General features: G+C 38.9%; 1 protein-coding gene across 10 annotated transcripts in view; it reads left to right on the forward strand.

Moving 5' to 3' along the window:
- Positions 1-262: 262 nt before the first annotated feature.
- The window catches only part of ZNF644 (zinc finger protein 644), a 50,648-nt gene continuing 23,633 nt past the window's right edge, over positions 263-27,277 (forward strand). For 4 of the 10 annotated variants that reach the window (XM_068406962.1, XM_068406959.1, XM_068406967.1 and 1 more), the window contains exons 1-3: positions 263-315; positions 19,536-19,693; positions 22,015-22,070. The gene's annotated coding sequence lies outside the window, so the exon portion shown is untranslated. Of the gene's footprint in view, positions 316-472; positions 591-4,724; positions 4,809-19,535; positions 19,694-22,014; positions 22,071-27,277 lie in introns of those variants that run through there. The other 6 variants (XM_068406961.1, XM_068406960.1, XM_068406964.1 and 3 more) reach the window with 6 other exon arrangements.

Below are 27,277 nucleotides of genomic sequence, written 5' to 3' on the forward strand. Positions count from 1 at the left end.
CTCGCTCTCGGAGCCCCGCCGGCGCCCCGTGGGAGCGGCGCGCGCCGGTAACGGCCGCACAGCTGCCACCGGCGGGAAGGGGGCGCGCGACCCCCCGGCCGTACGGCTCGCTGCGGAAGGGGGCTGCGGAGTGCCGGCGCGGGAAGGCCGTGCGCATGCGCGCTCCGCCCCCGGGACGCGTGTGCGTGCGGGGCTGTGTGGATGAGTGTGTGCGCGGCCGCGCGCCGAGGGGCGGGGGTCGGGAAGCTTGCGCGATGACGTCATGACGCCGCGCGCAGGACGTAACCTCGGCGTGACGCACACCCCGGCGAGCCCGTGAGTTTCCCGTTATGCCTTTTTTTTTTTTTTAACCGCCCTCCCCCCGCGCCCGCCGGCAGCCGGGAGGGGGGAGGGGGGGAGGTGCGCGCCGCTCCGCGCGGCGCCGCGTGGGGCGGGGGCGGCGCGGGCCGGGGCGGGCGCGGCGGGCCGGCCGCCCTAGCGGCGGTTGGCGGGGAGGGCGGCCCTGCCTCCATCCTGCCGCATCGGGGAACATGGCGGCCGCCTCCGACCTGGAGCGGCACCGCGACTCGGCCGCAGCCGCCCGCCCCGCGGTAAGTGGCCGGGCCGACGTAGCGGCGGTAGCGGCGGGGCGGGGAGAGGGCGCTCCGCTCCCCGGCCCTCCTTGTCGCCTCCCTTCGTCCCCGCCGTCGCCCCTCGCCCCCTCCCCGAGCCGGCGAGCGGCCTGCCCGGTGCCCCGGCCGGGCCGGACACAAAGGGCTGTGCCGAGGAGGGTTTTGTGTGGTCACATGAAGTGGCGCAGCCAGTGAGCGCGGAGCGGGGAGGAGGGAGCGGGGCCGCCGCCATTGCCAGGCGCGGAGGAGCTAGGCAGCCCGGTGCCGCCGCGGCGGGGCCTAGGGCGCGGGGAGAGCGGCCCGGCCCGGGCCCCAGCAGCGCGGGGAGCCAGGTAACGCCCCGCGCGGCGCCAGGAGGATGCCGTCGCTCGGGGGTGGCCGGGGTCACCCTGGGGGGCTCCGGCAGGCGTCGGTACCCTCCCACCGCCTGCCCCCGTGTGCCAGGGCGGCGCGGCGGGTGCTGCTGGGCGGACCTGCGCTCTGCTTCCCGCTGCCGCTCGCGTCCCTAGTGCGGGTCGCCACACACGCTGCCCACCCGGGCAGCCCGGGAAAGGCTGCCTGTTGCTGTCCTGGGACAGGGTAACGTGCCATCCCCTCCCTCCACTTCGTTCCCTTCCTTCTTGGCATGAATCAGGGCGGCTCTGAAACGCACGGTGTTGCTACAAGGGGCTGGCAACTTCCTGGCCCGCCGTGGGACTGGCCAGTGTGCCCTGCGTACCGGTGGCAGTGCGCGGGGCCCCCGGAGCCGGGGTGGTTCACAAGAGCGAAGGAAAAGTTAACAGTTCCAGGTATCAAAGTCGTATGTTCTGGCTCCCAGCTGCTTCAGGGTCTGGCGGTTTCTCTGACAAAGTTTATGTTACATCAGGGTGCAGTGATGAGCATCATCTTGACCAATGTAATTTATCTGAAATCTAGAAAGTTTTCTTTCTTCTTACGGCTTATATGTGACCTTTAGTCTATTGAAATACTTCTGTTGGGGTGGTGTGAGCTATAAACTGACAAGCCACGGTGGTAATGAAAAACAAGCATGGTATATCAAAATAGGTTTCCATCAGTGTTGTACAACTCTGGCCCTTTAAGCAAAATCTCATTCGCAGTGATATTCTGATTCCTGTCCCCCCTTCTAGCACATAATTTAATTATGAAGATTGTGTCATGGAACTTAGCTTTCAGATGCATATGGGGAATGAATGTGCACCAGATTTTAGAGTAAGAAGCCATTTCATGTTGTATAGATTAATGAATTAACACATGGGACAAACACTCTTAACAGGCTGATAAGCATCTCTGGAGTTCTACCATAGAATTGTACCTTTTACTCAGAAGTTTGTGCAATATGCTGGGTTTTTTTAATACAAGTTGCAAAATACTTTTTTCATTCAAATTATAAAACAAATCTCTGAAGAGAAGATTCTTCACAGTTGAGAGTGAAGTGCTTCAGAGTTTTGGTAACTTAAGTGTGATTCTTCTGTGTAGAATTCCTCAGTACCTGACCTGTGCAAGCCAGGTGATTTGAGGGCAGAATAAATGGACTGATTAGACAGTGTAAAATAGATCTGGAGAAGCTTTTAGTGGGTCACTTAGATGTAGAGAAAATGCAGCAATTTTCTTATTGGAGGGGAGTTCAAGTAGAGTGCATGGAGGAGCAATGCAGTGTGACAATCCTATTACACTGACTTATCATCAAAGCTGATGTTGCAAACCTGTCTAATGTAACTGCAGAGGGATGTGGTGCAGAGTTATCCAAGAATTACAACCAGAATTGAAATGAATAATCTTCAAAATATTGTCTTAAAATAGTTTCTTCTGATGTCTAGCATTCATTCAAATTGAATTTTTTAAAGTAAAAAAAAAAAATATACCCAAGGAACAGGAGTTCTGCAGAGAAAAAAAAAAAAGTTGTTAATGTCACTAAAGAAACTTTTAGTTTTATAGATTTTTTTTCTTTTGTTTTCTGTAATCTGTATGGTATTTTTTTATTAAAAAAAAATCCTTGGCAGATATAATTGTAACAAAATCAGAGCAAAGATATACTACTCTGACTTCTTTTTTGAAGTTTCATGAAGTCCAGCATCTAGTTTATACTGAGTAGCACTAGAAGGAATATGCCTAGGAAAATGTGTATGCAAGTTCTTGAGTGAATAATACTGTCTTGAAATCTCAACAGGTGACCTGACTAGTAGGAGGAACAGGCATCTTTGTGAGGTTATTTAGTACAGCAACAATTGATTGAAAGAGGAGCATCAGCGACTGAATAAACAGGATGTTAAACAATAGTGACAGTGCCTTCCACTTTAAAATAACAGTGTAGGCCGAATTTCAATATGGACACTGAATTCAAGGGTTGTCAGTGGAATTTCTTGTGGAATGGTTTGTGCTTATCCTTGCAAGTATTAGCAGAACCTACTAGCATGTATACTTTTTCTTTAATTCAAGCCTTTTGAATTTACTTCTGGAGAAAACGGAAATGAAAAAGGAATATAATTCTCTGTAGCAATAAAACACACATGCTGACACACAGTTACTAATTTCAAACACTTTCAGACTTCTTACCAGCTTGCAAAAGATCTGAGAAATTAAAACTGGAAAAAATATGGAATAGTTGTGTCACTTGCTGTGCAGTTTCACCTGAAGTTGGTATGAATTAAGTCTTTGAACAGTTGCTATTTGTCTGTGTTTGTTTGGCTAGTCGATAACTCATTTTTCTCATGTTTTTACATTTTCAAACAACTTCTTGTCTTCAGCAAAGTTGAAGTGATGCGGCTGTTAGAGGACTGCCTTAAGATACTTGTTTTCTTCCTGCTATTATTTTAATACCAAGTGCACTACTATAATGTTACGGTTATTTTAAGCCAAATTGAATTAGTTCCCTCTGTGCTCTGGATTGTGACTATACTGTATTACGTATTCAGAGATTGGGAGGAAAATAATTTAATAAAATTAGGTTATATTTGAACAATGTTGCACTCACTTAAATTGACTTTGAGACTGGTTTAAGTTGGCATAGCCTCCAAAGCCTGATTCCTTCACATGAAAAGAGTGTCCGCGCAACTTCAGAGTGTAAACAAATCCCTGGTGAAATAAAGCAAAACAAGCCTGCCTTCTCTAAAAATATGTTTGCTTATCTTCTTGAGCACTCTAAATATAAGCTGATTTTTTAATAACTAACATTTTTCCTTGCTGCCTTTTTTTTCAGTGTAGATGCAAACTTCGTGTAGCTACTGGAAAAAGAGCTTAAGTTACCCGAGGAAATTACGCATATCAGCCAGAACGACCAACATCCACAAAGATACTACTGGGCTGTCTGGGTTAAAGGATTTCATGTAGTTTGTAGTATCATGAAACAATACCCTTTTCATGCTTAATGTAAAAAAAACCCAAACATATACTTTCATGCCTGTATACATTGTGTCCCTTAAGTCAAAACTTGTGTCAGTTAATAGGAACCATTCACACAAGCAGTGATGGTAGGAAAGTCATGCCCACATTGTTCACAGAACTGTAGAAAAGCTTCTCTTTGATAGGCAAGGGTGTGAAATGGTCAGTCTGACTTCCCTGGTAACATAAAAATGGGCAAAAATACAATGCATCTCTACAGTACAGTAATACTGCGAGATGTAATTTAACGCTCAAATCACAGCTGTCTGTCAATAATGACCATATAATGAGTTTGCATAAACTTCTAATGTGTGTTTTTTCAAAAAATTGAAGAGAGTGCGATAGTCACGGGGTCGGTCACGTTACCTAGTTGCGATGCAGTGTCATGTAATACGAGTATTCCGTCTTGGTACAAAGTCTACCCAGAATTCTTTGGTATTTACTCATAAGTGGTGTTGCTTCATTGAAGGGGAGCGAGCTTTTTAAAATTTGAAAGTAAGGAAATAAAATAATCCAAATAAAAATGAGTATCTAGTTGTGCTGCATTTCTGTCACCGTTCAACTGTACACAGCAGCTGTTACATTGATAAAATGTTGCAGCAACGCCCTTACATTGCCAGTGAGGTTAAAGGGGGGGAGACAGTGGCTCAACAGTGAGTATGCATTTTTTTTTGTTTTGGTTGCACTAAATATTAACTGACAGTATTTCTTAGCAAACTTGGTAATACAGAGAACTCTCTCTCCAGTAGATGTAATTGTGATACTCTTGGTATGGGAACTGCTGGTTTCATATGCGACTAAATCCAGCTACTGGGAATGGTAAGTCTCTAGTTGACGTTTATTGATTGATACTGAGTGCTTAATCTTATATATAATTGACTAGTTGAAGGATGATGGGATATTTAGTAATTCAGTATTTCTTGAAACTTAATCCAGAGGATGCAAAGTTTGTGCTCAAATCAGAATAAAGATCAGATTGCTGGGATCTGGAGTATTTCAGGCCTGTTGTTAGCGTGTGGTAACTCTTTTCAGTATGCTTAACGTTGCAAGTTAGATACTTACCATACTTATAAAAGCTTTGGAGTTTTGGAGACTGTTTGAAGTACAGGCTTATTCTTTTCTGAGCGAAAATAAAAAAGGTAGCAGTTGCAGTCTTGATATTTGCAATCAGATTTTTTTTATAAAGGGACACTTTTGTGAGTATCTGATATTTTTTGCTTGCCTTGATAATGTTATAGTCTTCACAAAGCAGCTGGAGTGGGGCAAAGGATGCATCTTGGGAAGAAGGAATTACAGGTGCCTTATTGATTTGTCTGGTTGTAGATGAAGACAGGGATTGAGATCATTGTAACTTTCCTGTTTTCTGAGCCAACTGTTAGCACTCCCTTGTGATAATACATTCCACAACAAAGTGATACAACGCGAGCAAAACAAGGTGCAAGGTGTAGATCTTGTATAATTTACCTTTGTTTACAGGCTTCTACCTGATGCATCCTTTTTTAGTTTGAGTGAAAGAAATGAGGAGTTCCTTAACAAATGTAATCATTGTAATGTTGAAAAGTAGTAATGAATCCCTCCTGCCAGCCTCTTCACAGAATAATAATGTGGTGCACTGATAGCATGAGTTGTGCTTTATCCCATCTACTTTCCCAGTGTGGCTCCTTGATGGGGACAGCGATGGGTTTTCTACCCGAGATTTCTTTCCAGAAAAGACATACAACAGGAGGTCAGGGGACTACTTTTGGAAAGCTGTTACTAACGTCTGCTTCTAAAGCACAGCAGCTCTGAAGCTGCTCCTTGCTGCTGCTGGTAGGAAGTGGTAGGTATCTGTTTCTTGTCTGGCTGCAGTCAGTGGGGTGATGGGTGGTGGTTATGGTTTGTTTTTTTATTTTGTTTTGCTGCTTTTCATAGAGTGTTCTGGTTGGTAGGTTGCCTTTTTATTTTTTTTTTAAACTTCAGTTTTTGTCTAGAATGGCTGTCTCTGAATGTTTCTGCTGTTTGCTTCTGATTCCACTCAGCTCTCCTTGGAGCACTATCTATGTGATATAATTCTTGATGACTACTTTTTGAAAAAGCCTTTATTGTTTATAATGATTGTTGCAAATATCTTTCTTCATCTTCAAGTGTAGGCACATACAGCAGTTTTGTAGCTGCGGAGTTTCAGAAACTCTTTCTGATATTAACTTAATTTTTCAAATTTATCTTTTCCAGTCAGAAGAGGTAGGAACTTTATAGCATTCATATCCTAAAATTAGGCTCCCAACCACCAAAACAGCGGCTGTAGGTTATTGGAGTGTTTATCGTATTTATGATTACTTTGTTTGCAAAGAAATGTGTATTCTTACAGATGTTCTTAGGAGCCTTCACCAAAGACACTAGATTCTGTGTTCCCCTGTGACAATTGGTGGGGAGGAGAGAAGGGGAGTATTTTTTTCCAAAAGCTTTTTTTTGTTACTATAAGTTGGCTTGGTGTTAGAAAGTATGTTTTCAACAGGGGACAGCCTTTGCCTGAAAAGTTCCAATATAAATAATTTTTGTTTCTTCACGCAGAAGTGCTGCTTTTTGTTGTTTTAATACTGTAGTTGTTATGAGTATATCTTCTGTGAGAAAGTCTTGTTTGTATGTGCTATCACAGGGAGCGGGAAGTGACAGTTCTGCAGCTGGCTTCTCCCAGCTCTCTCCGACAGTGAAGCGGGTACTCTGTCCTCTTCTTCCTTTTTTTGATATATATATATATATATATATTGACATCAGTGAAATCACCTGATCTTTTCTGTTCTTGAGCAACACTGAAAAACTGAGAACCTGTGGCATGTAATGAAAATAACTACATTGTATATAAATTATAATGAATGTTAGAATTCTGAAGTTACTTTAAAGACAATTTTTCATCTTCTGGGAAGTTGAGAACAAAATACTGGTTAGTGTTCCCTACTCAGGTACTTATTAACAACAAAAAAATATATTGTGTTGTGGCAGTAGGGGGAAGATAAGTTGGGGGACATGTGATGTTGAATTATCCTAGAGATAAGCTGCAGTGAAAAAATTTGGAGACTTTGGAGCAGTTACAGAGTGGGGGGGAGTAGAGCTTGCATGTCTAGTATGCAAACTGAACTGAAATGCTGATGAAGCTGAGGTGGAAAGGTTGCTTGTGTGGTACATAAACAAAAGAAAACTGTAGATACTGTCTGTTTTATATTCTTTCTACATCTTTGCTTTGGGGAAACCTCTGAAGGTTTGTTTTGTCTGACTTGTTCTCTTGTAAGTGCTTTGGGATAGTGATTGTCTTTTTCTGTGTCCTTATAAAGCCTTGAATGTATTGGACAATAGTGACACGTGTTGTGTTGAGAAGTGGTAGCCTGGCTGATGAGCTGCTTTAGCACGGATTCTCACAGGCTTTTCCTTCTGTTAGTGTTTTGAAGTAAGGTAGGTACATCACTGGTATTCAGTGCCATGTTCCTGTGAATGACAAGCCCCTGTTCCAGACTTTCTATGTGGTAAAACTTACTGGCTAAGTTCACTGTGATTCTCACTGCTATACATGTGGCTGAAAGTGCTGGTGGATGAAAGAGGTCCAGTTTCTTTCCTGGCACGTGTAAGGCTTGGAGAGGAGGAGGAACAGCTTGTCCAGAAAAAAATTGTTCCCCAGGTCTACCTCTCTACTGCGATTGTAAGACTGCTGTTGTTTTTCACAATTTTACCAGCAGTAATATGCATTAACAGGCATAACGTATTTCTGCACGAGGGAGAGAAACAGCAATAGAAATTATACTTGGGAGAAACCATTCAGGCTACTGTATAACTGAAGTGTCACACTGTTTCTAAAAATATCATACAGGTACTGTGATAATTCATTTTTAGAAATGTCTTTTAGGCACTAAAAACAACTTGGAAATTCGCCTTGCATTTTGTAGTTCAGTGAAGTTCTAGCAGAGGTGAGCAGAGACAATGATGTGCGAGAGGTAGTCTAGCAAGGATTTATGTCAAAAACAAACAAAAATTTGTGATGTTATAGCGGGAGGGGTTTTTTTTTGTAATCATTGCAGGAGGTTTTTTGGGTGTGTGTGTGTACACAATTCATGTGTGTTCCTTTGCCTGTCTGTCCAGATAGAACTTTATAAACATTTATATAGAATCAGACAATTAAAATCTTCTTTATTATTTTCCAGTGTAAGAGGATTGTGTTATGGAAAAAGACACAAAGTTCTAAATTAAGGCTGTATTTAGGGTAATGTATTGACATTTAGTAAGATTGTGAAGACATCCAGGTTCTGTAGTCTCTTCAGAAGTCTGGCAATGTCCATTAGGGAATTAGAGAGATGGGTTTATACTTTTGCATAAAAAGTACTGCAGTATCCCAGCAGAACATTTCTTCATCTCATTTGGAGCATTAATGGTGAGTTGGATTTTTTTGTCTGTTAAGGCATTTAGAGAAAAGTGGGTTGGTTGACTTCTGCGAGGTGATCATTTTGATGTTTAGGAAGTTGGGTGCTGTTTTAAATGAAGTTCTATTTAATGTATTTCAAATAATTTGGCTATTGGTCTGACTAGTAAGCTGATCCTGAAGCATACTGATGCATACTGTTTTCAAAGGATGCAAATATAAAGGAGGGAGGATTAATTAGTGATCCCTTGCGTTGTGGTTTCCATGATCTTCTTAAAGTCTTCTTCCAACTTAGTAATATTAATACTAGGACCCAGGGTGATTTTGTTCCAAGTAATCTCTCTGAATCACCTTCATTCTGCCAAACAGTTTTACCTTAACTTTTCTTTCCAGTTTTTAAGTCATCTTCTGGAATGCCATTTTCAGCAGGAGAAAGTGCACTGTTCTTTTACATTCTTGAGGTTGTCCTTTTTCTTCATGTTTTCTGTCACTGTAGATTCATTAGCATTTCTTCCTGACCTTAAAGAAGATTTTAGCGTTCAGAAATGAAAACCAAAGCTGTATGATGTTAATCAACAGCTTATTTGAAAGAATACATTGAAGTGTTACCTTTTGTTACGATATTTTTCTATTCAGAATTCACACTTTGTTTTTAATAGGACAACCCTATTATTTGTAAAAAAAAATCAACCAACCAAAAAAACCCCCTAAAACCAGAAGACAACAAAAAGCTCCAAACTCCCTCACCTTTTCTTTAGTCTTGCTTTCAGTACAAATCTGAGTGTATTGTGACTGCCTATACCTCATCAAAAATAAAGACACAAATATCACATTGTTTTCCTCTAAATGGTGTAAATTCCCAGCAATTTTCTGATAGGCTTAAATGTAGTCAGGGCATATCTTTGATTAGGGTATTCTGAAGTCTAATTTTGGAGAGGTTGACCTGTTCTGTGCTGTAACTTCCTTTGTTTTCTGTTTTATTTGTTCTCTGAATTTTCTTTAGTTTTGTGAATCTGAGGATAAAGACAGGTTGTTTCTTAAATTTGATTTGTGGTAATACCTTATGTATTTCTGTACTTTTTAACAGAGTTCTGGAGAGTAGTTCATGGCTCTTATTTTCTCTGGAACTGTTTAAAATTGATTAAGTAGGAATTTAGTAAGTTCTGAGCATTTTTATCAGAATTGCTCTGATTAAGTATGCTTCCATCTGTTGTCCATGAACTTAAGGAAAAGTTCCTCTCTCTCCTTTAATCCATTTAAACCAGAAGTTTTCACATTCATAGGTATTCTCTGAACATTTGGTGTTGGTTATAGTTTCTTCAGCGTTCCAGCCTAAAACAAATGTGAAATACTGGAGCTAACCTTGAAAATCTAACTTGTATGTTTCCAAAATTCCCAATAATGAGCTCAGATAGTAGCCCTGGGGCAAGTCAGCAGGAAAATAGTCAATCCTATTTATGGGCCTAAAAGCAGGCACAGAACCTCTGTTGATGTAGGTTTTTGGGACATGCTGGTCAATATCCTTTGCAGGAGGTATTCTGGTGGTCGTTTTGTTTTAACTGTGCATGTCCAAGACAATGGCAAAGTTTCCTTTATCTTAGGTGTTCACTTTCATTTGTTTTAAGAAGTTTTGTTATTAGTACAAATAACATAAGCTGTTTACTTGCTAGAAGGAAATATTTCTATCTCAGGGTTGCATGCTTTTTAAGGTGCGAGGGACGTGTGGGAAACGGATTTCTTTACCTCAGTTAAAAAACTGTCATTTGTGTCTATATTCTGAATTCATGTCATTATATGAATGGATTGTGCCAGTTGTGTGTATATACACTCTTGATTTTACACAGCCTTAGCCCATGCACATCCAGTTCTTTTGCACTGTCCCTGTAATCCAATGTAAAGCGTGTGAAACAGGCTTACAGTATATGTGTCTCTTCTGCTTCTTGGGCTACTTTTGAAAGTTTGGTTGGGAAACCTGTTTGTTTTGGTCAGGAAAACTGACAAATCAAGTGTATGTATTTTTTTTTAGCCCAAACCAGATCTGGTGCCTAAGGACAGCCAATGAGCTGGATATGCACAGGTGAGGGTAACCAGTGTGGCATGCTTTTTGCTGTTGTCCTTTCTGAAAGCCTTACAACTTCTTTGCGGGCATACCAGAAGGATGCTTTCCTGTAGCCAGAACAAGGGTATTCACTGCTGTAATTCATCATATGATGGAGACATCAGTACTTTTATCATGGGATCAGTGTTTCATATGAGTAGCAATGTATGTCACATGACCAAAGTGGTGGTGATGAAGTGGCCGAACACATGTGATGTAATGGATTTTCTGTTTCGTAGTGTGGCAGGTATATTGTGACCCTTAAATACATTTGTTAGAACCTGTATGACCTGCCTCAGTTTCTTAATGATACGGTTGTGTATCATTATAGCTAGCTAGTGGAAACTGGGCCAGGAGATATGTATTTGCAGGTGTGACAAGAGTGTAAAAACAGTATACTTTACTATGTGTATGCAAATGAATGGAGGTGAGTCTTTGCATGAAACGCTTCACGCTTACACCTGAAATCCCAGATATCTTATGACTAAAAAAATACAAGTTGGAAGGACTGAGTTTGTCCATTGGCTGTCATGTGTTTGGAAGAATTAATTCAAATAGTAAAATAATCAAAGATAGAAGGCTTTTACGTGATTGATGGCTCAGCAAAAGGAAGTGAACAGTGGAACAAAGTCCTCAAGGGTTTAAAGGGTTCAAGTTTGAAGAGAGAAGGATTAATGAAGCCCTAACCTTGAAGTGAAGCCTGCCTAGGACTGCTACACCTTCTTGCAATCTGACATGGAGGCTCCATAGAAGTTTATTAAACAGTGTAGACAGTAGACCTCAAGGTACTGCATAACTTAGGTAGAGAGACCTTGGGGTAGATCTTGAGAATATCCGCTTCATAGCAAAAACACTTTTCATAGAATAATTTTTGAGCAAAGGCTTAGTAACTTTACGGAACATGTAAATTATACTGTAGGAAGCAGTCCTGTGTGGTGATTAATTAAGTGTGTTAGTAATAAAACTTGTGGTCACTGTCTGATTGAACACAGGGACCACGAATAAGGAATTTGCTAATGAGATATGGATGTTGCGTCAGAGCTGATCTGTAGTTGTGGTGCTGGTGGTGTGTGTCTGGTTTGGAGTGTTCAAAATCGCAACTAGTGGTCTCGAACTACATTTCAGAGAGGTGTGTGGAGGCATTTGCCCTGGTTTGCTTGCCAGGTGCGGTAGTGCAACCTGGGTTATAAGGTGTGGGTTGTTCCTATGTAAAAAAGAAAAAAAAAAGTCCTAATGCCACTATCTAGCATAAAGATGTAAAAATAAAACACAATTGGTTTAATTATGTCGCATTGCTAGAACTTACCTAAAGTAGGACATAGTTTTTTCCTATTTATGTAGATGATGGACAATGTTGGAAGCTTAAAGTGCCACCAAAGCAAGAGTGAACACTGAGTAGCTCAGTGAGGAATGGATTTTTACTTATTTTAAAAACCATTTTCAATAGCTATTAAGGTGATAGTGTTGACAGCATATTCTAACTTTACTCCTTCACCAAACTAATCCTCTGTCATCAAAAAGCAGCCTTCTACGAAATGAAGGAAAAGCCTTTACATTACTGGTTATGTGTATGTGACTCCTCAAAGTGATATTTCATAGACTATAAGTAATAGAGTGTATACGAACCCAATTAGAAAGCAAAGTGTTCTGTAGCTTCACTTCAAATCTGATAAGCAGTAGTTGAGTCCTATTGTATGAAATATACGTATATTTTGTTTGGACAAAACTATTGCAGGAAGAGTGCCAATACTGGAATTTATATTTTTAGGTGATCATTTTATATGTCTATTTTCTTCATACTGGAGCATTCATTATAGTGACAGCTTACTCCTCTGATAAGCAGGCAGGCTCTTCGGAAGTTAGCAGTGGTATTTAAAGATGCTGATACTCCAGAATTGTCTACTCTGTCCTCTGCTGGAGGTTACCATTGTAGGGATATCAGAATAAAATGTCTCAACCACACCAATTCACACTTCAGCATAAACCTACCTTCATTTTAAGCTTAAGCCCTTACATATGAGATATTTATTACTAGTTTATAAGCGGAGGTTTACAAATACTTGTGGAAATCTAAGTGTGCATGAAATCTCTAGGAAGTTTTTGTTAGATTTTACATTTTCACATGCATAGAAAATACACTTCCTCCGAGGCTATGAGCAAGAGATTCCCTTTACTGCCGTGGTCTACAGGAGGTGTCAGAAATGCTGTCTAGACAACAGCAGGCATTAGAGCTCGTGATCCCAGCGTAGCTACCCGTTCAACTGGAACAAGCTTGTGAGGAACTGAACTTGGACTTAGGATCCTGTTTTGTAGGGAGTGCTGATGCACTGATACCAGTTCACTGTTTTCTCCCATTGCTGTTACGAATGGCTATGTATTTCACTTTCTTGTTAGTGCCCTCCCACCATTGCTTTCTTTAAAACTGTCATGATACTAGAAAGGGAAGGTTTTTTAAAGAAAGAAGTGAAAATAGTGTCATTTATCACTAATTTTGAGCTGTAGGATTTTAGGTTCAGTCTTTTCTAAAAACTGTGTTGTAGTCTTACGAAAGCCAGGAAAGTGTTTCAGGTGTTGTCATTTTTAAGACTGAAAAAATGTAGAGCAGGAGTTGGAAATGAGTGTGCACACTAGTTTTGTCTTGAAACAGTTTTCTAAATACAGAAAATTCAGAGAGATGTCAGTCTACTAAGAGATTGCTTTTGGCTACAGCACTTGCTTTGATTTTGCAATCTGTGATGTGAGAAGGGGTTCTCTGGGGCTGCTGTCAGTGTAATGACCAAGGCTATGAGCCTGCTGCCTGGTCACCTTGTCTTGGGCTGTGTTCTTATTGCCTGCACGTTAAAATAATGAATTGCATCGCTGTTCTTCTCTTCCAGTGTCCTGCAAACTGTTTGGTCTCCTAAATGTAGGGGTTTTTTTAATAAGTGGACTGCCATACTGTTACATCGAGTTGTGCATTAGAGAATACTGTTAGGTAAGTGCATTAGACTGAAGGCGGCGGCCGTCTAGAGGGAGTTATCTGAAGTGTGTAGCCAGAGAGAAAAGTGCTGAGCAGTTTGCTGCCTTTGGGTTTGAACAGAGGTTGCAGTAAGGGCTGTTGGCTTTGGAACAGCGTTAAAGCTGAAAAGAAAATGGCTCCCAGAAATCATTGTTGCTACAGTAACAACATGGCTTGACTATTAACATGCAGCTTTAACTACTGTTAGAAATGTTGTGCGAGATACTGCTTTGAGGTAAGAGTGTCCTTAATGGGAACAGAGATTTAAACCAATTTAATGTTAATGGATATCATCAGATTTCTTGTTTTGGAATTCCAGTCTATTTATTGGAAGAACTAATTTCTAGTAAATATTTTTTAAAACCTAATTACTGCTCTTTTCTACCGCCAAAAATTGCTTAGTGGTTTTAAATGGTATTAATAAACATAATGGCCTTATAAAACAACTTGCAGAAAAAAAAAATACAGAGTATTGATCTCTTTTGGTAATAATTTTTTTAAAATCCTTGATACTATTTCACAAAGTATGTGGTATCTGGTAACATAATTCTGGCTTTCAGAAATTAAGCCCTTAATATTTGGGGTTTTTTTATGCAGCAAAGCTTTTGTTTAAGATATTTTTGTATTTTGAGTTCAAAATAAAAAAATACAGCCAACCTAAATCCTGTTTGAAGATTTATAAATAAGGATTAGATTCTAGAGTAGAATCTGCTCAGGGATCTGCATTTATTTTATTTCGTAAGGACATAAGTATATATTGTGGAGTAAACTTTTTGCAGCTTTTTTTATTAATAGGGAAGAATGCAGTTACATTAGAGAATTTCAGAGGTCTGTAATGCAGTACATCAGGAAAGGGATATATGAAGTGCAGTGAATGTGTGAAGATTAGTTGATGCATTTCTGTGTGTGTCAGGATTCCACAGGTGGCAGATTTGATGGCAGGTATGGACTGACAATAAACTGTCTCTGCTCTTCATCAAAGTCCTGTATGTGTGATCTTTCTTGTATACCTATAGCAGATGCCATTTCTCTGTAGTTCTTTTGATTTGGGGGGGCTTTGGTGAAGTTATCTGTCAGGCTTCCTGACTGAAAATGCACTAGATGCGTTCAGTAGAGATGGAGCTGATAAACTATTCTCTGTTCAGGGCACTTATGAAAGAGTATTCAGGGGTCATTGGTAAAAATTAAGAATGTCTTTACTTAAAGGCCTTAAAATCTACGGTTGCCTATGACTTGGAATGCAAGTATCTGTACTTAAAACATGGTATTTCTCAAGTACAACACATGCTTTATTTACTTTGATTGTACACATGTATTGTTTTTATTGCACTCTCTATTTCACACCTTCCTTCGGTATTTTGTACAAAACAGTCTTCTGACTGATTTCAGTGAAATCCCACCTCATTTACAGGCATAAGTGCCAAATACATAAAATGCAACTTTCGAGTTGTAGAAAAATGCGTAGTATGTGAGGACAGTCATTTGGACAGTAGAATGTTGCTGCTTGGTGGCACGCAAAAGGGGATGCACTAATTTGACGTGCGCAACGTTAACTTGAATTTTTTTTATTCTTATGCTTAGCTTTGCCTCCTTCGTGTTTTTATTAGAATTCTGTGAGTTTTGTAGAAAGGAGAGGATTTACACTACAAATGTCTAACACCATTGTACAGTTTGTTTTTTTTAAAAAACAAGCCTTGAGGTGTAACAGGCTGTTTTCTTACAATGAGCACATGGAAGGTGCTGCCTCAGGTGTTTCTGAAAGCTTTTTTTTTTAAAAAAAAAGACACAAAGTGCATGGTTTTGGATTAAGGCTGTTGGTTCCTTGGAAAAGCACTTCAGTGAGGAAGCTTTCTGCTTTGGATTTCCGATTACTTAGTTTCAGCTGAGAAACTGTGTGTGCAGACTTGGACTATAAATTTGCAAGGAACCATAGTCAATTTCTATGAGGTAGGCAAGATCTCATGCAACTCTTTTTCTGGAGTGCATTTGTGCAATGCTTATAGTCAAGAGGGTATGTCACTGTATTTTGGGGTGCTGTATGTAAAGCTTATGTGATGATATGATAAAGGAACATATAGTAATTCAGACTGGAGGAGAGAGTGATTCCGTAGGTGAAGTGTAGAGGCAGTTCCTGCACAGGTAATGTATGGACGAGATCTTACTGACAGCATAATGAAAGGAGAAGTGTTCAATGTCAAGGATGATGCCAAGGTTACGTACAGTGCCATTGGTAGTTTGGGGCGGAATGGAGAGATTGTCGTTCTATACTTCAAGCTTTTCCTGTGTGAGAGAAGCTGTTATGTTTAAGGTGTATAAATGCAGCACATGAAGAGCTAGTTCATGTGGTCAAGGTAAATAGGCTGAAGAGTGACTGAAAATTTACAGATGTTTGTTATGCAAGTGGTATGTTGATCTGCAGCTTAAACTGGTAGAGAAATGATAAAGAAAGAAGGTGAATTATTTCTCTGCATCTTATTGCTTATGATAACTCTCACTGTGAAGAATGCCATTCAATTTAATTGGATATTGATGGACTGTAAACTTATTTATTAAATATCAGTGATACTTAGAATGTTACACCTAATCTTAGCTGAGGGGAAACTGCATTGATAAGTAACCTTCAGAAACAACGTATTAATATTTTCTCCTAAGGCCTTGAAGTTCTGAATGTTTTCAGAACTTTGTCTTTAAACTGATGCTTCAATTTAGTGCTTTTATGATGCTTTCATTTGTATGTTGATTGTTACATATTTGCTTACTGGATAATGTACATTCAAAGTAGACAGCTCTTAAATTATGCTTATTTCCCCTTGCTTCTCTGTAGGCATCTTTGCATCTTTATTGTGTGCCTATTGCGTACATCTTTAAAGGCTTACTTCTTTATCTGTTTAGTGATGGAGAGGAAAAGTAACCTTTTTGACCAATGTATGTTTTGTTAGTCCAAACCTCAGTCTACCTAGAATATTTTTCCTTCTGATGGCTTTTCATTTTTTTTCATTTACATAATACAGATTTTTGAAATAATAATTAAATCTGCTGTTTGACTTAATGGTAAAAACACAAGTTCTTTTTTTCCATTCAAGCTACTGTCTCTGGCTACTTTTTTCCCTGCTGATACTCCTATTAATGTTGCATTCATCTGCTTGTAATCTTGTTTGGACTGAAACAGCTTCACAGTCTGAGGTATGATCGGTTGTGTTCGTTTCCTGTGCTGTCACAGTTTTCCTTGAAGTGCTTCACCGTCCCATACGGGATGTTGTCAAAAAGCAAAACTTTCTCCAAGTACAAAAATGAGAGATTTCAACACTTCCACGTGCAAGCCCTACCACAGCTTTGGGAACTGTGCATGTGGCTTTTACTGTGATGAATAGACAAAGGAAGAACTAACTTCTTTGAACTATTTTTCAGACAACTCTCAAAATCTAGCAGGAGATTCAAAATGCAGGAGGCAGTCTTCTCTCTTGCAGTCCCTTGCTTACTTGCTTTTGTTCAGTCTCTGCAGATTCTTTGAAGTCAGAAGCATCTCCAGTAAAAGGACTTCAATTTTGTCCCTTCATGTTGTGAAGTGTTAGGTTTCTGCTTAATTTGACTTCTGGATAATTCAGGCTTCAGTAGGGAACCTGCATTTAACTGTTGTAAGAAGTGTGATTGTTATTTTTCCCTTGCAAATTTAATTTTTGTAAATTTGATTGTGGCATTTATAATTCAGTTGGTTAACGAAGGTTGGAATAGCATAGATGGAGAGAAGTTTTACAAATTCTCAAAGGGAATTAATTTTGTGATTTTAGAAAAGCTCATGTTTAAATTCCAGTGATTATTTAAATTAATCTACACTGGATGTTAGTTCTAGATATTTGTGGATACCAAATGTAGATTAAGTTATTTTTATACTTTTTAATAGAAATCAAGGGGCATCAAAGCTCCTTGTGCAAACAGAAAGCAGGAAACTACATTTTGTACAGACAAGGTCATTGCTGACTTGTTGGGAAAATGGCAGTATAGGCTTGTATTTAAAGAGCTTTTCAGCTGTATTAGCTGATTTAGGAGACTATTGTCAGTTTTTGCTTTTTCAGTCCTCTTCTGAAGTTATTTTATCCTTGGTAGTTGTGTGTACGGTTTTAACTGGAACTTCTTCTGGGCTTCTGGTAATAGCCTTTTGTTAGAGTAATCTCTGCTTTCTACTGGCTGTTTTTTTCTGCATTGATTCTTATGATTATTAGATTTCTGTTAAGATTACGGACGTTTTCCAGAGTTGCATCAGATACTAGAATGAAATTTCTTTCCCCACTACCCTCCTTGCCCCTTGCTTTTGAATTTAGCAGATTTTAATGCTGGGACAGCAGTATCCTAATAAATTTAAATGCCACTCTCAACCAACTAATCAACTTTTGTAAGTCCCAGAGAGTACGTGAAGTCAAGACTACAGTTGCAAGCCTTTTGCTGTGTTTTTATATTAAGCTGGTGAAATGAACTGTTTAGCCACAGCTTATACCAACAAAAGTAGTTTGTATAGTATAATTTATTCTAGCCTTTGTTTCTTCCTCTTCCTTCCTTCCCCCACAAGCATAATCAGCTATGAGGGCAAAAGCTGGTTTTGTATTACATTATAACTCTCTTTTTTAAAAAACAAACAAACAAAAAAAAACACCAACCAAAAAAAACCAAAACCAACCAAAAAAACCCCACAAACAACCAAAAAACCCACCAAAAACCTTCTGTATGAATTACATTCCTGACTGTAGCCATTCCAGGTGAAGGTGATGGTTAAAGATGGTTAAGTGTCTTTTCCCAGATAGATGTAGAAATGTCAGTTATCACAGATCTGTTAGGAAATAAGGGCTCAATAGTAGATAAATAGATCAAAAGTCTTGTTAGGATTACTGCAGATTTTATTTACTCATTGTACACCTTTGCATTCTAGTGTTTCTCAGTTTTTTTCCCCAGAGAGGGGCACGTTATAGGAGATATTTCATTATAGCAGACATAGCCCTAATAACCTAAATAGAGAGTGAATAAAAGTAAATTTAGCCTTGACGTAAGCTCCAACTCTAATGACAAGAGGAGTAGTTAGGCAAGTTTTGTGTAGTAACTTACATTTGAACTAAGAATTGTCTTTATATAAAAAAAAAATGTATTGCGAATGGTTATGAACTTGATGGGAAAGTCACGGGTAAAATACTTTCTGCTGTCTTTATAGATGTGAAAGTAGTTATCTTAGTTCTTTGTGAACCTGAATTTTGAAGTAGCAACTGTAGCTGTTGTTTACTTGGGAAAGCAGTATTATTGAAGCTTTTGTCCTCTAGCTAGCCACAAAGATTAGAAATTTTAACTAGTCTAGTGTGTTATCTGTAACAATTATTTTACAGCATCTATATACAGCCTGTTAAATTATTCCTCAAACAAATGCTTTTTGAGAATCTGTTCGTGTCTCTCTGGAGCTCAGATACACTTGAGGGGTTGTTCTGTCTCTGAGCAATACTCACAGATGTGACTTTGTCATTGCATACAGAACTGGAGAACTTCTTGTGCCTAGTCGGGCCTTTTTCGTGTGCTGCATGAAAAGAATTATCATTGGTATGCTGCTTTTTTGTTCTGTTACTGTGCAAGGTGATTATTGCTAGCACTGAACCAGCCTTGGTTCACATTTACCCATTAGTGAGAAATGCTGGTGCTTTTAAGCACTTCCAGTCCGTCTGTGTTTCTTTAGTATCACTGGGGGTGCACTTGAGATATCACCCATCTCCACCGTTGCAGTTTTCTTCCACTTCCTGTTCTCTGCCCTTATCAGAACAGGCAGCTGCTTATCGGTGATCAGAAGCCTAACCATTTTACAGCAGTCCTTGCACCTGCTGTGGGCCCCTTTTCACTCTTTGAATGGCAAGGCCTCAAGGTGAATGCTCTGTAACTACATTTCTTACTTGCTTCTGAGTCCCTTTTGGTGCTGTCTTTATTACCTGGTGAAGGAGAGTGGCTTTCATTCTCACTTCCTTTCCTGATAATGAGAATTAAGACAGGAAGATTGGAGCCAAAGCATTTGTGATTTTGAAATCTCTGCCTTTCCCTAAGGAGTCTTGGAGAACTACCTCTCTTGGATCTGCTGGTAAAGGATTTGAGGTGCTCGGTTACTCCAAATGTCAACACGCTTAAAAGGAATAGTAGGTGTTAGAGTTTGATTGTGCTGAAGTGAGAGGAATCTTCCTTGACAGCAGAAAGACCTTTGAGAGGTGAGTGTTCGTTAATTACTGTAGGTTGGGTCACTTTAAGCAGTGAGAGTCTCAATGCTATCAATAGTTTGGGCTAAAATCTGCTGTCTTATTGCTGATTGCATTGCCTTCATCAAGATGTTTGCATGCCACTGCATGTACTGTTTCCTGCTGGGTGGAGTTTTGAACACCAGTGGGTTCAAAATCCCAAAAAGGGGAGTGAATGCTGCAGGGCCCTTTGAAGTTTGTAACGCAGGGCTGCAGTGGCCAGCCCTTTGGTCCTTCAGCAGTTTGCTTGCTGACCATCTCTTTGTGAAAATTCTGTCACCTTTCCTTCAGGTGGACAATATCCAAATTATGATGGCCCATTTTCTGTTCCCTTATCTTTCCCTCTGTGCCAGATGTAGATATAGAGTAACCCCAGATTTATCCCCAAAGTGGTCTGTGAGCTCCCTGTGAACCAAAGAATACTTACATTCAAGAGTACTTGCATTTAAATTTTCTCCAAAGAGCACGTTCAATTAGTACAAGAGTACATGCCCTCCAGATAGGCAGTGTAGGATAAGACTTCCCATTTTATGTCAACAGAGTAAATGGATTGGTCCAAAGTAATGCGTTTCCGTGAAAAAGCTGTTACAGCAAGTGAGTGATGGGTTGTATGACAGCCTGCTGTATTACCACAGCCACCTGTCTACAGTTATCTGGCTCAGTCGTTTGATGCAAAGATTCTGTCTGTGCTTGAACCACAAACCATGAAATCTATGTTGAGAACAGTTATTGCTAATGTTTAGCTAATTGCAATGTTCAGAAGATGTGAGAATTGCTACAGTGGTGTTGTGAGATCATTTTGCATAGGGGCAGAGTCGTTCACGTAGTTCTTACTTGCAGTTAGAGAAGTGTTAGACTGGGATTGACTCTGTCCAGCCAAAGCACACAGGTTTACTGAGATGTCTGGTTTAGTGATAATCTTAGTGTTTGATAATGTAAAGCCTACATAGACCTTCTTTCCCATTTTTTGAAAGGTGTTTTGGCTTTTCATACATGCAGGGTGTATTTTGTGGGCATTTTTGACTGCAGCTTTACATTTACCTTCTTTAACATACCATAGGGCTCCTCTGCTGTTTGAAAATAACACTTTTCCTTCTCTAGGTGCATGAATATTACTCTAAAACCTGACTAAAGGATTTTAATTTTTTGTAATACAGCTTATTTGACAAATGAATGTATCTTTTGAATAACATTAATGCATAAAGGCTATAGTTTAATGTGATAATTAGGAAATTATCCTGGAGCTAGGGAAAGCAGCTTGGAGACTTGTCTTCTGTTGCTTTATATTGCCCAGCAAGACTTTTTTTGAAAGATCTGTCTTTCCTTACTGTCTTTGCAATTTAGGGAAGGGCTTTGAGACAGTTACAGGCTGACTGGGGAACTCAGAATCAAAAAGCTGTGCGTGAACAAATTGAGGGAAGGAATCTTAGGCAGTGTGTGAGGATAGGTATCTCTTTCAGAGTTAGTTTTGGTGATGAGTGCATTAGTTAGTCTAGATATGAATAACCCTCTCTGTAAAGCTGTATGCTAGTTGTTGTGTCTTCATTAGAAGTAAGCCCAGTTCTGTAGAGATGCTGTACCCAAACCCATTCTTGTTTTTGTGGAGCTTCAGAGTCTCTTCCAAATGTTATATAGTCTGGTACCTCCAACTAGGAAATGAAAAATTTCCTTGTATATTTAGTTCTGTTAGAGATCCATGAGCAAAACTGAAATTAGAGCATTTAATCTGACATTAAACAGCCTTCATGAAGGCAAAGTAAGTTATGATTTTAAAAATGGGCCAGCTAGCCTTAAAATAATAAACACAACTTTGTCCTAGGAAAGGCGATGAATCAGTGAGACTCGGATTTAAAACCCTCCAACACTTCATTTCAGATATGTTGATCGTTTTTGCTAAAAAGATTTTTTTAAAAGCTTTCATTTGTAACTATTTCCTTCTATGTTTCATTTCCCATTCAGGGAGCTTAACGTATCTGACTTTGAAGGCACTAGCAGAAAATGCCATGCAACTTTTTTTCCCGTTCTGCCCACTTAGTTTAGTAGTGTGTGTATATTTGATATGATTTCTTGGTGGATTTTTTTAATTAAAGTACCAACATCTATGTTATTTGAAAATTGTGTATTTGAGAGAAGACCACTGGAATTTCGATACTTCTGCCCTGAGACAAAACTGATAGAATACTTTTGTAGCTGTGGATTTCTTACCTCTGTGCTTTGCCTGTCCTGTCTGATAGTCTAGAACACAAGCAGAAAACAATGACAGCTGTACAATAAGTCCTTGTTTTATTTTGCAGGTTTGTTTCAATGTGGAAGTAGATCTCACAGCTTAATGCAAATCAGACAAACAAAGGTGAGTAGAAGTTTTCTGGGTTGTTTTGGTTTTTTTCCAAATTTCTGTGATCCATTAGCATATACTGCTAAACACTCAGAAAAGTGGTCAATGAAAATTGTATTGAAACTTGTATCTTGATTACTGTAATGTATGGACATAGTGTTGTTTCTGTGATACCAAAACAGGAACAAAGCACACACCCCTAATATTTAAGATGATGCTGATAATTATGCTTTTCTTCTGTAAACTATTATAGTCAAAAATCTATCAAGGCATTCTGCTGGCAGTTGAGAGCCAAAATTATGAGTACTTCAAATGAATTTCATCCTCTGCATATTATCCACCAGGTTTCACAGTACTGGAAGTGTACTTTGCATTGTCAAAGCAGCATGTTAAACTTGCACTTACTCTATTAATAAATAACTGTGTGGGAAATTTAACCAGCTACTAGGATAGCATTTCAAATTTTTAATAACGAAATTCTGTTGGGTTTTTTTTCCCCTTTCCTGTCCTCAGAAACCCTTTTGGGAGCTATTTGAAAGACAAAGTATGTGAAGGTTTACTCTTGGTACTCATGAGCTGTAGAAAGTGTCCATTTGCAATCGCGAAGTGTCTGTCTAGGAAAAATTTTCTGTAACTTTGGCATTTCTCCTCCTTCCCCTTCCCCATTACTGTGAGAAAAAGAATTTAGCTAAGCCCAGATTTTGTTTCTCTTCATGTTACTTGATATTCTACTTCAGGAATACTTTGAACTACAAAATTAATCTCTTCTCCATTAAATTATGTGAAACATTTAACAAAGAGCAACTTGCTTTAATCTATTTTAACTTGAGTCTTTCAAGAGTATCTTTAGGTAAGGCACCACAGTTCGGTGAATTCTCTGCTGCGGAGACAGGGCATGATGGACTGGTGTACATAGGCTTCCGTAACAAACATAAACTGGCCTCTCAAGTGTCCTGCTTGCTGTTTGACTAATATGCCATCTCAGAATACAGCTGCTTGTGGTGATTTGATGTTTTGAAGAGGTGAGAGGCAGACCCCATTTGCTCAAATGAGCTTGTTCTTTATTTCTAGTCTCCAATTAATATGTAGACTTAATGTAGCTTTAAAAATGTAGTATGTGCATTTTAAAATAGACATGACATGCTTTGTTTGTATCTTCTGCTCTGCTAAGACTTTTTTAGAGCTACTGCTGTCAACTTTAAAATACTGATTATAGCAGGACACTTCTTGGGGAATTTAAAATAACTCTTCTGTTCACTGTTGTTCCTTGTATAATGTGTAACTGATTTAGGACTTCGATTATGAATTGTCTTCTGAACTATGAACAATTAAAAGTAAGCTATACTGCTGTAGTATCCATATACTTATGCGTAGAGGATGTTTACTGCCTTAGCCTGACTTTGCAGGTTTCTAGAATGTGCTGCTTTGAGAAAAGGAATAAATATTACTGTGCAAAAGGAAATACTTTTCTTTATCTGAGAATGAGTGTAAACGAAGAATCATGGCTAGGGAGGGGGACTTGAATTCACAGTAAGATTTAGATTGTTCCCTGTGCCTTCTAATGCTTTTGGTACTTAATGCTTACAGTTTGTTCTGTCTCTTCTTAATTTATGTGTTAGGTCATTGCTGGTTTAAATACAGAAAAGTAGTTGAGAAGTCTAACATAAATAACTGAGTGTGTTCTTTAAGCATGAAATCTGAATGAAACTCCAAAGACCTTTCATCTTAATGGTGGTTAGCTGTGTATAATAGAAAAAAAGCTAGTCTCTGAGGAGAAAGCCTATACTCTTGCATATGTAACAAGAGGACAGAAAAATGTGTGGAAGAATACATGGAAACAGCGTAATGACGTTTGATCAGTATTGTTGTTGCTTGGAGAAGATCTTGAGGTTCTGACAGTTCTGTAAAAATGACAACTGAATAGTCAATAGATCAATTAAAGTATTATGCATTATCAGGGAACAAAAAACCCAGAACAAAACAAAAACCAGATCCAGTTATACAAATTTGTGGTGTGCCATAGATGCATTGCATTGCAATGTGTATTGCTTCTTGAGTACTTGTCTAGTCCTGTGACTGAAAAATGACATAGCAGAGCTGAAGAAGGTTCAGAGAAGGGGGCAGCAAGGATGAGTGAAAGACTTTATTTTAAAAAGCAGCCTGCATTTCCCAACTGCGTTTGTCTTCTGTCTCCACTCATGAGTGTAGTGGCTGCAGCATCTTGTAGGCTTCTAAACAATGAACTTAACTCCACAATGCACTGCAGACTTGTCCTTTTGTGTAAGCTTATGTCATCTAAAGCAATAGCTGAAAATTGATTTGATGATTTGCTCAAACATTTTTCTTGTATCTTCACCGGAATGCATTTCCTAATGACTCTGATAGTGTGCTTTCCATGTAGTTCTTCTTTGAGTAAAGGATTTGGGGTTTTTGTTTTTCTAATTTCAAATCATTCGCATTCCTAAAGCAAATATAATAGGTATGATATCCTGAATTTTGGAAAAAGAAAAAAATATTGCCAGTTAAAACCACACAGATGTAAGATACTGTTTACAAATAGCGAAGGTACTTTATTGGGATAACCGTAGTCTTTGTTCTTAGGTTTTCTGACTTCCAGACTGCATCTTCTGAGCTCCGTGGGAGGACCTACCTTGTTCTAAATGGAGGAAATGTTCTAAATGGAGGAAAGTTAGGAAAAAATAATCTTGGTTTCAGTGTGTTAACAGTATAATGGGTTACACTTCTGTGTAACAGGAAAGGTTACAGAAGGTAGATGCTTGTGCTGTATTTCCCTGTAACAGTGTGTAGAGTGAGGTCAGATTTTAAGCATTTGAGATACCAGGCAAAACCAGACCTGCTTCCAGAAACTGTCTTGAATGTATGTAGTATTGCTTTGCCTAGAAGTAGAGGATGTAATAAATTAATAATAGCACCACAGATATTGAAGAAGGATAGGTTATATGCAGAATTCTGCACAGGATAAATTTGAGTATGTGGGGTTTGTGTTTCTTTGGCTCAGACAGGAATCTCATACAGTTTTCATCTTGTTCATATTATCCTGGTAACAAGAAGTTGAGTTTTCTGGCTTTAGGTCACTTATGGTGACGACCTTTTTTTAAAAAAAACCCACACAACCAAAAAACCACAAAAACAAACAAACAAAAAACAACTATTAGGGGAGTGACCTTACCTTTTCTTGTCACTTGGAATTATGAGTTTTGTCTGTTCATCTGGTCATGTACAGTTTTGTAGCTTTGGGTCTCTTAAAAACTCTTATTTCATATGTTCATTAGTAAGGATGATAACTTTTTTTAAGGGTGATAATTTTTTGTTTTTAATCTAAAAAGGTACAAGATGGCTTTTTTGGCCTTACCTGGCACTGTTACTTACGATCTTATTAGCTTTCTAACCCTTCATCACTGAAAGAATATAGAGGATGATGAGAGCCAGTTTGCTGGTAAGGATGAGTGAATATCACTAACGTAGTTCATTATACTAAGGTTCTAAATTAAGCAGAGTGTTCATTTCAGATAGTCTTTTTATAATTGGGAAAGATGGCATGCTTTAGGAGTTAAGAAGTCTCTACATTAGCAGGAGACACAATCTTAAAATTTGTGATACTATTAAAGTAAGTACAGCAAATATTTATCAGCCGAAAAAGCAAAAAGCGTGACAAATAGCTAGATGTGTTTCAGGTCACACTGGATAAAAAGAATTACAACTTTAATATAACAGGAAATAAAGTCAGAATTTTTCCAAAGTTGAAAGGTGTGTCATGTTCAAAGATCTGTCTCAATAAAATTGGGTTAAACTGTTCTTAATGTCCTCTTTAAGAAAGTTGTACTATAAATCCATTATGTAGCATCATGTTGTCATGCAAGTTTTCATCTGTGATCTGTAGGACTGACACTTCAGGACTACTTCATGCAAGTAACTAACAGTATAGTTTAATGAACTTGAGAAATATTCCTGTAAAAATAGTCAAATATAGCTGACTTCTAAAAATCCTTCTGAGTCTGGTTGTGATCTTTACATACTAACAAAAGAACATTGAATAGCTTATCCAAATAACAGGGTGGATGTTTATACCTTAAGAGGTCTTTTGCTTCAGTTACTGAATTTACCTTTCTCTGAAATTTGGGATTACGGTGAAAATAAGACTTCTGTGGCCATGTAGTTGTAATCAATGGGGATTTGTACAGAGTTGTGGAAAACAGCTAATTATTAGAGTCAGTTTGTTGATATATATTGGATTTGTATTGGAAGAAAGGTTTCTTTAACTGCTCACAAAAGATGCCTAAACAAAAGGACCGGATTGTAGGAAAAACCTTTATTTTAAGTTGAAAGTCAGTTTTAGATTTGGATATGAAAATTCTGTAGGTTCTGCTTTAATTAATTAATTATAAATGTCTTCGTGTTAGTACACCATTGCTCATATTTGGCAGCTGGGGGAATGTTTTCAGATCTGTGTGCTCTACACATGGGGAATAGTTAGATTTGCATCGAGAATTTCATTACCACTTGGTGGCAGTACCTGGCTTCAAAAGGACTTGTTTCTGAGCAGATGAAGTGACTTTGATTCTGTAAAACTATAGGTTAAGGGGGAGCAGATTTGTTTTAAAATTTCTAAAAGTTAGTAATGTGTTTTAGAAATAAAAATACTTTTTATTTAACCCTCTGGAAGATTTGCATTTGTATGTCTCTGTGGAAAATCTAGCTATCATGTCTAATATGTAATTTAAGAGTATTTCTTGTGTTAATAGTATTCTCAGAAGATATATTTAATGCTCCCCAGTTGAATTATTATAGCATTTACTTCTAGCGTTTTCCTTGGATTGAGTAGTGTACTTCAAGTAATTTTATAACATAAAATTTGCTTCATGTAGTGCTCTTTATAATGTTGTCTTTTGCAGTTAGAGGGCTGCCAAAGCTGCCTTTTTGCCTTCTGAAATGTTCTCTGCATTTTCACTTTTTTTTTTATTTTTTGATACAAATTTTAGGAAAAGATTCCCCAGTAGATTTTTCTGTCAACAAAGCTAGTAAAAGTTTGTGCCATTACTCATAGTTGTTGCCTCTCAGTTGTGCCGGTTCAGCAGTGTATGGGTCCCAGCCTTTTAAACTGAATAATGAAATTGTTGATAAAGTGTGGAAGAAGGAATGTGGGGGAGTGGAAGAAGGCAGGAGTTATTTAAATTGGCTCTGCTGCAAAGAAAAGTATAATT

This window comes from Nyctibius grandis, chromosome 8 (assembly GCF_013368605.1).
Source record: "Nyctibius grandis isolate bNycGra1 chromosome 8, bNycGra1.pri, whole genome shotgun sequence".
Classification (NCBI taxonomy): domain Eukaryota; kingdom Metazoa; phylum Chordata; class Aves; order Nyctibiiformes; family Nyctibiidae; genus Nyctibius; species Nyctibius grandis.